The sequence below is a fragment of the Antedon mediterranea genome, chromosome 10 (genome assembly GCF_964355755.1).
Source record: "Antedon mediterranea chromosome 10, ecAntMedi1.1, whole genome shotgun sequence".
Taxonomy (NCBI): Eukaryota; Metazoa; Echinodermata; class Crinoidea; order Comatulida; family Antedonidae; genus Antedon; species Antedon mediterranea.
The window spans coordinates 15,330,872-15,344,198 of NC_092679.1; positions in this window are offsets into that span (position 1 = coordinate 15,330,872).

The window sequence follows — 13,327 nt, forward strand, 5'->3', positions numbered from 1 at the left end:
TTTTTTCTTTTAACTCATTTTATATATTTATTATATATATATATTATTATATTTAAAATAATTTGTTTTGTTTGTTTATTCTTCAAATATTTGTTTTTGCAATACACTATATTCATGATAAATTGAATTAATAATAAACAAATTAATCTGTAATTACTGTAGGCCTAGGCCTACAGTACAGTAGATAAAAATTGATGCAAGTTCTATCAGATATTTAACATTACGCCTCGTAAAGCTTGGTTCCCACTAAAACGTAACGCAAGGACGTAAACGCAACGCAAGCGTTTTAAAGCGTGGTTCCCACTAGCGACGCAACGCAAGGACGTAACGCAACGCAAGTGAATTGACCAATCACAAGCGATGGCTTATTCGCTTGTGATTGCTAACTGTCTATAACTTCGCTTGTCATTGGTTAAAACGCTTGCGTTGCGTTTACGTCCTTGCGTTACGTTCTAGTGGGAACCAAGCTTTACCAATGACAAGCGAAGTTATAGACAGTTAGCAATCACAAGCGAATAAGCCATCGCTTGTGATTGGTCAATTCATTTGCGTTGCGTTACGTCCTTGCGTTGCGTCGCTAGTGGGAACCACGCTTTAATTTTGATTGTGCATATTGTTAAATACATATATTTAAATTTGTTTTTTATAAAAACACCGTGTCTGTGTGTTGAAGCATTTCGTAAATCTTATTTTAAATGTAAATGTTTCATAAGCATAGGTCTGTCTATGTATTGAAATAAATTATAATTTTGAATAATATAACATTGTTTAAGTTTTGTAAACTCTTTATCGAGTCGAACTCGCAAAAGTTCCTCAATCAATAATGTTAAAACAATATATATTATTAGATGGTTAAAAGTATGTACAATAATAATTTATGTGACTAATAAGATATAGTAAGATAAGATATGACATCAGCGTGACCATATATGGGCACATCACATTTTTTTTTTCACATAAAACTTAATAGTGTAGACAGAGCTTTTTATACAAATATAAAATAATCATCCTGCGGAGGGGCAGAATGTACCTTATAATTACCGTATGTACTTCTTTACGACCCATTTTGTCCACTAACCATTTATAATGAAAGTTAATAACCGAAAAGTAATGTTTAAATAAGGGGAAGTATTTAATTCGGTGTCACAACTAACCGAACAAACAAGCAATGTTTGCGCATTAGTGTTCAGTTACATTGTGCTGAAACCTAGGCACCGGCTAGACCAAAGTGAAGAAGAGCGTAAAAGATATGCTAAAACAATCCGACAATCGGCGGCAAAAATCATTTAATTAACTCCATTATGCCATTGAAATTGACAAAAGGGTTGAAGTTTTACCCTTTTGTCAAAGTGATAATGTTACAGTGTGCTCCAGATCATGAAACAGGCCGCTGTATAAGTAATCTGTATAAGAGGACGAATGTAAAGTGTAGTAGCCGATTCTCGGTAACGGTATAAATAATGTTTCGCGTATCATAGGCAAACTCTGTAATACAGTGTCACATATGTATTACATGTGAAGCTTGTTTCATAGGCCAACGCCTAACTAACACAAGCACCATTCTTAACAATGTATTACATAATTTTCCTGTGATATGGACATTATATAATGTTATAGGCCTAATATGGATATGTGGTACAGTGCGGGAAATCGGGTTGTCAAAGATTTTTTCATCACGGTAGAACATCTCTTCTTCTCTGTATTAAACAGTAGGCCTAAAGACAGTGTCACAAATTATATGGCTTTAATTTTCGCAACGAATATAATTAAGCTTATATCATAATAGTGATGTCAAGGAAGCCATACATGAAAGCCTGTATAATTAGGTCAAACACTAATAGGCCTATATGCCTACTTGTTACAAAAACGAGCAGTAACGTAAGCGGTAAACCGCGTAGCTTTTTCCACGTAGGCCTATAATTTATATCTATCCCGGGCGGGTACTTTTTCCGCTCCACTGCCCGTCCTCTCCGAGTTTTGTGTATGGTCATATAGATTCTATGATTTGTTTTCTGCTTACTGTTATCGACCGCGAACCACAGTGTTCATTCAATGATCATACAGTAGGAAAAGTGGAGTTAATTGGCAGGCTCAATTCGATTTAATTCATGTTTATTTTCATATGTTTTAATATGTGAATATTTTTTAGAATGTGCTGCCCCTGACGCATGTTGTGAGCCTAGAATAATAAGCAGTGGTGTAACAGCTATGAACGCTCACTGGCTAAATCCAGGGGCCCCGAGCTTATGGAGCCCCTGATCAGTGCCCAGAGGAATAAACAGGCATTAAAATATGTCGAAGAGGCCTCCAGCGTTGGGTTCCTAAATCAGGGGCCTAAGGTTCTACGTTATACGCCCACCACTGTTGAAAGATGCGTTATATATTGCTTATATTGTTGTTTTATGTGTAAGTAAAGTGTATATAGGCAATTAAAACTGGTATTGATGTATAATTGCCGCCCTGCTTCATGTCGTGAGTATAATACGATGAAGGGAAAGTGCAGTGACATTTTATACTTATATTGTTGTTTTATGAGTAAGTACAGTTTTAGATTGTAAGTTGCGTATAATGTTCTTTTTTTTTGTGACGATCCCATATGGTTTTATAATATATAATATATAACGTTGATAATAAAATGTACCATCTTATCCTAAGAAAGTTGTATTATGCTAAATATTTGTTAACAAAAAGAAAAAAATGCTTAAAAAATATGTAATTGTCACAAATGTACATAATATATAACAGAAAATTGGAAATAAAATGGGATGAACCCACACAAGACAAAAGAAAAAAAAATAATCTTAACAATTATTAAATTTCGTAAGGGAAGGTTAATGACGGTAGTACATCGAATAAAATACTATTTTTATCAATCATTGAGTTATTAATCAACTTGAAAGACACCACTGACGATTCAATTACATATTTTTCATAATTCTGATGGTACGGCAGGTGAATGAACTGGTGTCTATCTAAACGTGATCTACCACCAGTGCAAAGCACAAGTAGCTCTTGTCCTAGCCCTTAATGTCCAATATAATCTGTTTTTAAAAAGATTCTATACCATGGTATAAATTTGATTTGTGAACTTACGGGGAACGTTTAACGCATTATTATAAAGTACTTAAATTACAGTTTACTAATGAAGGAAAGTTAAAAGTAATAATTGAATGAATGAATACTGTAGGTTAAAATGAATGAATGAATGAATGAATGCTTATACTGAACTTATGTGTCAAATATATACAATTTGTTTTTTATACTGCCTGATGTACTTGTATTTATATTTGTACGTATTTTAAACACAATTTACATTCTTATCTAATTGGTTTTCAAAATTCAATTTTATTTTGCCAATTAAAATGGAAATAATATGCGTACATTCCCAAAATTTTAAAATTTATATTAATAAAATTATTACTATATATACAATATTTATATTATTTAAAACAATCAATATATTAAAAACAGATATATTAACTTATGACGCAATGTAACTACGTAATTTGACAAATAACAAGAGAAGCGTCAAAAAGATATACCAACATAGTCCACGGTAAAACACATATATATATATATATAACGGTCTGATAATTTCAACCTGAGTATATATATATATATATATATATTCACGTTCTAGAAACTCAACTGAACTCAGTAAACATATTTGGACACTCAAGGACAATAACACAGACTATACAACCTCATGGCGCATCTTGACATCTACTAAAGCATATAGTAGCGCAAACAAAAAATGCAATCTCTGCCTCAAAGAGAAATTATTTATCATCCGCCACCCTGAATTATCGACATTAAACAAACGTAACGAACTTGTGTCCGCCTGCCGGCACAGAAAGAAAGCATTGTTACATAACAGCTGACATTCCAAAACATATCACCTGTAAATGCTAATTCTACAAGTAAATGTGCTTATAAGCAGCGTTGTAATTGATTCTTCTCATTATAGTCTCCTGATGAGTGAGTTGCACGACTCACGAAAGAAGCCTGTAGAGACCAAACTGTAGTTCTTACTTCTTTTCCAGACTTAACGTATATATATATATATATGTATATATATAAACACAAGAGGCAAAGAACATTAATTCTAAACCGCCCGGTAATATACTGAAATTTAATTAATTAATTTGAAACGATAAAGATGAGGAAATCTGTGAGAATGAGAAAAAGTCGCCCCAACCGAGACTCGAACTCGGACCGCCTGCTTGATATGCAGATGTCCTAACCATATATATATATATAGGTAACTTTATTCCAAAAAATGTAACAAAACCACGCACTGTGGATTTACAAAATCTGATACGTTCTTATATGCATGCATCCTACAACAACACAAAATATAAAATAATGTAAAAATAAAGATTCAAAATAACAAAAGCCACTTATTTCTGTTGCTGTCAATCTCACGCAAATTAAAACACATACAATGACTTAATTCTAATAATTATAATACAATTTATATTAATTGCGCAAATTCCATAGATAGGCCTATGTTAAAATTACGCCACAAAATATTATATTTAACAACAAGGTACATACAAATTTAAATTACAATTCATTTAGGGAAGAAAAACCAAGAATGAAAACAAAAGTTTTAAAACCACCGAACCACTTGGCTTTCCAATGTAGACCCTACACAGGAAGAGCATTCCAAAACGTGTTCAAATGCGCTTGTACGGGAACTCGTTATTTTCTGTGGAATTGCGGTCTTTAATAACGACTTAGTCTTGTTCTTGTTATTAGGCCTAATCTAAATTATTTAATTAGCGAATGGATTTGTTTTATAAAAGTGGTGTTTAGAACTCACAGCAAATCAATGCGAACAATAGACCGTGAAATGGTCAGCCGTTAATTAATAATGACCGCTCTAAATCTAGGCTCAATATGGGCTATAACTAAAGCCAACTCAACTGTATAAATACCTGTGAGTAGCTTACAATCAAGTTGACACAATTGGATGAATGTAGTTATAATGACTTTAAAAAGTAGCAGTCACAGCCCCATTCATACCGTAGTATTATCATTAGATCAGAAGTATACGGGATGATCTAACAGACACGCAGTCTAGGCCTTATTATAGAAAAGTAAAACAAATCAGGTGATAAAATGAAAATTTGTTAACTTGTAACGCACCGCTTCTTACGATATTGATACATTGTCAAGCCGTTTCTTTGCACCAAATTTACTGAAACTAATAGGCCTTAACATAGATAAACCGGTAGTTCCGTATCAATTCGATATAAAGGTTGTTTCTTGTTACATCATGAAAGTGCATTACTATTATCGTTAATATTAGGCCTATTAATATTAGTATTACTGGTAGCTTGTGCATCGGCATTAATTTTTATATAGGCCTGTAAATAAAAAAATTATTTTATATTCTTTTTTTTATGTCTCAAGGTTTTCAAGTTTATTTTCTATTGTACCAGTAAAATACTGAAATGTATTGCATTGTATCAGTATTTTCATTAAGCTTATATTTTTCTGTTTCGGCGTTTAAACGTTCTTCAATAGACCCACCATTCCACTAATATGCCCCTAGCCCTCTAAATAATCTCACAAGGAAGAAACTCGGACATGGATGGATATCGATTCCGTCGACAGACACGGTACTGCATAGTGGAGTTGTGACTTGATGGTTATGATGCTTGGCTACCACTCCAAAGGGTCCAGGATTTTTTCTAAGGACAGAATTACAACTTCACTCCCAAAGACTTGTAATAAGACTTTGTTTATGTAGAGCATCTTGTGTACCATCTCTGATGGTCCCTAATGATCAACAATTGCTGGATGGATCACCCTCATTAAAGATGTATTGTCCCCCAAAAACATGAAAAATGAAGATTAATTAAATCAGACTTTGAATAGGTTATTTTGTAGTTTTAATAAAGTGAATCACTTCCGTAAAAAAACAACGGAAAAAATAATGTTTTCACTTATAAAATAACATGATAAATGTTTAAATTCAACCAAAAATCCATTGGCTGGCAGCCAATTTGACCATTTTTAGTCGCGTGGAAGCGACTCTATAGTTCACTATGTCGGTCGGTTGGTCGGTCTGTCTGTCGGTCTGTCTGTCTGTCGGTCTGTCGGTCCGGTATCACTATGCGTTTTATCGCTTTCTGACCTTATCTTGATATCAGTTTAATCTAGCTAGGTCAATTTTTCACAGTATATTCCTTATGGCCAGGAATCGATGTGGTTATGTTTTCACGGTGCGCAATAAAAAATTACGCGGTCTACGCACGATTTAACGAAATCACGTTTGTAATCATATCTTCACAACCATGAATCACAATTAAATAAAATTTGGTACTCATAAATTTCAGGGCATAAATCATCATATGGCAATACAATTACGTGCGTAGCGCATGTAACGCATGCGTACGCGCGCTTAAAATTTTCAAAATTTATTTTCGATGAAATAAGAGTACGTTTCAGGCAATTTTAAGCGTTTACAAAATTGCCATGAGTGCGCATATTTTTGCGCGCGCACTGCGCGTTAAATGTTGTTGCGCACTCTTTTTGCCCGATTTCTGTTTTCTTGACTTACTTTTCAACTCGAAATTACGTTATACGAGCACGTCAAAAGTGACAGGCTACGCACGTGTAAATTAAAAAAATATAAATGTTTTTAAACATTTCAACATTTTTAAACATGTTCAGTAATTTCGGTCAGTATAGTTTACTATGTCGGTCGGTCGGTCTGTCTGTCTGTCTGTCTGTCTGTCTGTCTGTCTGTCGGTCTGTCTGTCGGTCTGTCTGTCGGTCTGTCTGTCGGTCCGGTATCACTATGCATTGTAGCACGCAACTTAATGGCTGTTGGCCTTGTTTGCTTTAAATTCCAGTTTTTTCAGGTAAATACATTTTTTTTCGATCCAATTTTTGGTCGAAGTCAATAACTATTATGTAACATTAAAATGGCATATTCAACAAAAAATGTTTAAAAAATTATTTTCACTGGGACAATACATCTTTAAATGGTAAAAAAAGGCTATTGTTGCTAGAAAGAATTATTGATCTATCCTCGCTTAGTCAATGACAAAATAATATTATAATAATGGGCCTAATAAAATCGATATATCTATTTCCTCAAAAATACATAAAATGACAAAATAATCAAAACGACATACAGACGATGGCAGTCGAGGAACAAGTTGCTATGCGTACAAGTTTTTGACTGCCATTTGTGACACAAATTATAACCTAACCCAAAGATGTTATTCCATTTATAATTCATGAAGACAAGGGATTTTCCCTTTGCCTCTTTACAATTTAAATTGCTTTAATAGTATCCGCACTATATCCCTTTATGATATTTTTAAAATTAATATTATCTAAAGCGTGGTTCCCACTAGCGACGCAACACAAGGATGTAACGCAACGCAAGTGAATTGACCAATCACAGGCGATGGCTTATTATTAACTGTCTATAACTTCGCTTGTCATTGGTTAAAACGCTTGCGTTGCGTTTACGACCTTGCGTCACGTTCTAGTGGGAGCCAAACTTGATGGCAAATCATTTCACAAGTGTGATCCAGTAGTCTACTTCAAAAAAATTAGTCTACTGTATAGTGGAGCTATATTTTTAATGTGCTTGTCTTCCAATCCCAAGGTCCGCGGTTCGATCATAACCTAGTGCCACAACTCTTTCAACGTCACTCCCTAAGCCTCAAATGAGACTGAGTTTATAAGCACAACAAATAGTTATAAAATCATTTATCAATGCTGTAATTTGCGCGTTACTTGCTGTTGGATGCGTATGAAATATTTTTTTTAATTTTTTTTATTCAATTTATTGATATAATGTTAACAGTAAGTAAGACATAATCAAATAGTATAATGTTTATTATATTTAAATAATAAAAATAATTAAATAGAGTAAAAAACTGATCTTACTGTTTGTTCACATTTGTAGCAGTAATTTTACTCTTTCCTTGTTATATTAGGCCTATGTAGGCCTATAGTAGTCATATCTGCTAGTTAACCTACTTTCTCTGTTTTATATAGCTACAATATTTCAAATTTTATTAGGTAGTATATTTCTAAAACATTAAACATCATAATATAAAATAATATGACCATGAATCTTGACCTGTTTACAACAAAGATAAAAAAAAGATACACAATAATAGTAATTTAAATCAAAAGTATAAAATATTGCCGTCGATAGCATGTGTGCTATATTCATTTTTTTGTTTCCGCTAATATCAAATATTGTTATAACAGATAGTTTAGAGTCAAACCTTACAATCTTGTTTTTGATATGTCGATATGTTTACACCACCCACCCCTTAGACTTGCGATATTTCCTTTTTATTTCAATATACTAGATATAATCAAGGCAAATTAGGACACTGAGCTCGCTTTGCCAAGATAGGAACTCGTAACAGTCCTTTGATCTTATGTCTGGCTTCGACAAATACCGACAGTATATATTCTCCGCGGCGCACGGTGTCTGGAACCACGGCGTGGACTGATCGTGTCGTAGCCACAGATAATAACTTTGATCTCCCGGGGCTCGGCATCCGGTTGTTAGATTGCCTTCATATAACCAAGTGTTTATAGTGGCACACACAGCGGCATATAATACAAGGCATGAGTCGCTTTGAAGTACAATTTGTTTATTTACCATAACATAAATATAACATGTTATGTGTTTAATTAACAACTATAAAAATATGCGGCCACATTAATCTGGTAATAGATACACGAATACTATAATTATGGTATAAGTATGGTAACTTATTAGCTGAGGTTTGTATATATAATTAAACAATTCGAGGTTTTAAGATCTTTGAATAGGATTGTTCGATATAAAATCAAAGTGAGATCTATTTTGTTAAATTAACCACTAAATTAACCTGATTTTCACGACCTCTGAATTGTTATTATTGCATTTAGACCGTAATTATTGTTCAAGTTTTGACATTTCTTTCAATAGAGTTTAACCCACTTAAATCTCTTCTATTGCTGATTTTTCTTATTGAAGGACATGTCCAAATATCCTTTCTAAAGAGGCCAATCATCTGAATAAGGCACATAAGTGTATGTCCACTTAGCAACATCTTTTTATTACGTTAACATTTTCCCTTTTTTGTAATCGCAAAATAATGTAAAAAATTAGAATTGTAAGAGTACTTTTACATGAAGTAAAATATCATCTGTTGCATGTATAGACTTATTATTACTATTGGGTATGTATCTTTAATATCACGGTACATGCCGTATTAATACTACCGAATATATAGGGTGATTAATGGTGATAACGAACAGCACTATTGCACTCAGTGTTTTTCTTTTTGTATACAGTGGTACCCCTATAACAAAGTGTTACCTGATTAGGGGTTGGCTGTAGCAATTATATATTGGTCTTCGTTTGTTTCATTAATGTGTTCCCTTGGTAGAAGTTCTACTGTTGTGCCACCGCGAAGTTATTGCCTGTGGTGTGCGCGACCTGTCGCTTGTCATTGGTTAACTAGCTTCCGTTGCGCTTACATTCCTTGCGTTATGTCCTATTGAGATTGACTTATTTAACACCCGATTCTGCTACTGTCCACAGGTGCTATCTGTAAAACTATAGCAAGTTATACACGTTGTTGTCTGCTATTTAAATAGGTAGTGTAAACATTTTAATTTTCTCTATTCAACAGTCATTATATATTAAATTATACGAGATAAAGAAGGAGATAAATACTTAGTGTCAATGTTCTAATTGTGTCTGTTTTTGCTACCTCTATCCAGCCAAATTAGCATACATACTATGACGACTACAAGCCTACATATTTTTTCTTAAAAAGCGAAAAATGTGTTTATCAGTTCTAAATTTAAAAACTATTCCAGTCTTTTTTGGGGGATTTCAGTTTTAAGTAGAAATAGTAGTTTTATGATTAGTGTTTTCCATACATAGCAGAGACAGGAGTTTTATATTATCACAGTACACTTTATATTCTGTGACGCCTGACTTCCTTAGAATTGTATATTGAATAATGCATGACGGTGAACCCGACAATTAGCCGACACAACAAAGTGAACATTAAAATGCTAATTGAGCAAAGTTGTTCGTACAACCCTTTAACAATAGTCTACCACTGCGTAACCAAACACGCTTAATATTCAATCGTAAGTTTACTTTTACAGTAACTTAAGATGAATTAAGTTACCGCAATTCTGGATGGGAGGCTAATAGCAGACGATGTAGTGTATTTCACGGGTATTTAACCAATGAACAGTGAGCGTTTTGGTCAGGTATAATCTTTCTAAATTGTGTCCTTTAGTTTTTTGACACAGTTTGTGTTGCATCAATAACACCATGAAATGATTGTTGACGGAACAATCTTTGAACCTTATTTTCCATTAAGTGAGAAGACATCGAGTCTAGCCTATTAAGTCTGTTTACAGATGACGTGTAAAGGTACTTTGAATTACAACAGTTAAATAACATGATACCAACGTTGGAAATAAAGTTATTTTTTCGGCAAACATTTAAAAGCTCAATATCGAAGAAAGCACCTGTTTTGCTTAAATTGTATCTTTAAATTCTTAAATTTAGGCATGGTAAAATGCAACAAGTAATAAATCAATGAAAGATTAATTTGATGGGGATATAATTATTCACAGTTATAAATATGTATAACTGATAATAGAAAATAGTGACTAGGCCAGAATTATCCGAGTTGCTACCAAATTGGAAGTAATGGTTTCAGCGTCTTTGTGGATTTTTACCGATAACGATTGAATTTCCATAAAATTTCTCTTTTTCCTCTTTTTTTGTGGCGTTAAACAGTACTTTGATTAACTTCATTTTCAAATGATTAATGCAATGATTTTATACTTCTTCCTAATTTATTTATTTTAATGTTTTTCTGATTTTTTCCCCAATTATTTTCTTATATTTCTCCTATCCTTTATACGATTCGATCAGTAGTATATTCGTAAACAATTCTATATAGTTTTTATTTCTTGCATTATCCATTTTTGTTCCATAATTTTCTTTTATTTTTGCTACTTTGCTCTACATCTAAAACTTAAATATTAAAATTTACGTTACAAAAACTTTTTTTTTTAATATATCGTAATTATTTTTCACATTTTCCTTGTTTTAGACCTATATTTATCGTTTAACAATATGTCCCTGTACATGTACACACAAACACACAAAAGGGCATATATTCACATACATGTATGATTTCATACATATCATATATACCCACATATATAAGGCATATATACATACACATTTACAATTTATAAAATTGTCTTTGTGGACAATAGTCCGTCATGATTCAACCAAAACGAAACAAGATTGTTAGAAATAAAAAAGCATTTTTGTACCTTTACCGTGAAAGCATAAAGAAACAAAAATATGTAACACACGTAAATCATTATTGTAATATCAAACTAGTATACAGTAGTCTAAGGCATGTATTAAACAATTGTATACTGAACTCATAAACAACTCTATGTCGCCATTTATTATATTATTAGGGTATAAATGTTTTACACAAAATTCCGGAAGTGGTTCCTTACAGATGTATTCAAAGAAGTTTTAAAAGACTTGTTCCGTTCACACTATTAAAAATACATTACGTTATTAGTCGGCATTTAGAACCTCAATAGAAAACAGAACAGAAGGCTATATTTCGCGGTATATTAGTTAACTTATCAAAAGATAGTGGTAACTGACTTATTAGGCAATGCTTGCTACTTTTTAGAATCCTTTTCTTGTACAACAATTAGCGCGGCCAACGGCAAAGGTTTAAAGGCGCCAACCTTTCTTTCATTACATTTTGTTAAATAAAACGCCGATTGAAATGCTCCTTTTTATAGCTTCCTGTTGATATCTGTTGGGTGTATTTTTCAATTGTTTTTTATTCAGTTTGTACGTTGTATTAAGCTCTGTCTACACTATCGAACTTTATGTGATTCAAAAAAACGTGATCATATGGACATAATGATGTCATATTACTACCATATTATTTGAGCATATCATTGCCATATTTGGGCATATCACACTTTTTTTTCAAACTAGTTTGATAGTGTAGCCAGAGCCTTATCGATATTATTATTCCATTTGTTTATTCCCACATCATCTATAATACATAAATGTATTAACACCTTTTTTTATCAATAGGCAAACATACAAAACAGTATGAATAATTATCTTATAATATATCATAATATCATTAAATAATAATGTTAAAACCCCCATATAGAGAATCTTTTTTTTTAAATTCTAATTTGTTATGCAATCTTGCAAGAAAAGAACTATTTTAACGCAGAATCAATATACTTTTATACCTAACTGTACTAAACTATATAACAAGTTTTATATTTTCTCGTGAGTTGTATGCTATTAGTGTTAACCATACCAATTGATTGCGATACATACCTGTAATCTCCAAGTTTTTACTTGTAATTTATATGATTTGAAATTATATAGTTAATGAATGAATTGACTCGAATTAATTGATTTAAAAACATATATTACCGAATAATGTTGATAATGGTTAATTATAAAAATTATACAAATAATTTGTATGTAAACCATGGAATTATTGTGATTTGCTATGGCAATTATTATCTACAGTATTAATATGGTAAAATAAAGAAATAAAATAACGTAGTAGTTATTGCATACAATATAATGGACAAATATTATTATATTGAAAAAATAAATTAATATTTGAATGTATGGATGAGTGACGTATGTTAATAACAGATATCACTGCAAAAGATAGAAACGAATGAATTAATTATTAAGTTAATTTATAACCTTAATTAAATAGAAGTGGATAACATTACGTTGAATAATAGATATTATTTAGAATATAAATAAGGGTATTTTTACCAACTATGGGAGCCTTTATTCTTAATTCTAAGTGCATTATTCACCCAGCCTTTATATTGTTTTATCATTTAATACCTCTTTAGTTACAATAACATGTTGTCGCTTCGCTGTATCTTTGTTAAAAGATACCCCGAGAATTCGTAATTGTTTTAATTAACAAACACTCGCCGACCCATCACCCCTAATCCAGTCATTCAGTTAGTTCTATACATATAATTATCAGCTCAATTAGTATAAGTATCGGATTGAATGAATAGTGTATCTAATTTAATTCATGAACACGACGTGTTTAGTATCTGTCTCCAATGAAAAACGTCTTCAAACACGGCCGACAGGTGATAGAACATCGAGACAGATTTAGGCCTACAGAACATGCGCAAACGCCGATGTGTGGGATCAAGGAGTTATTACATACAACTCCTTGCTTAGTGCGTGAGAAAGTTATGGTAATATTGTAAA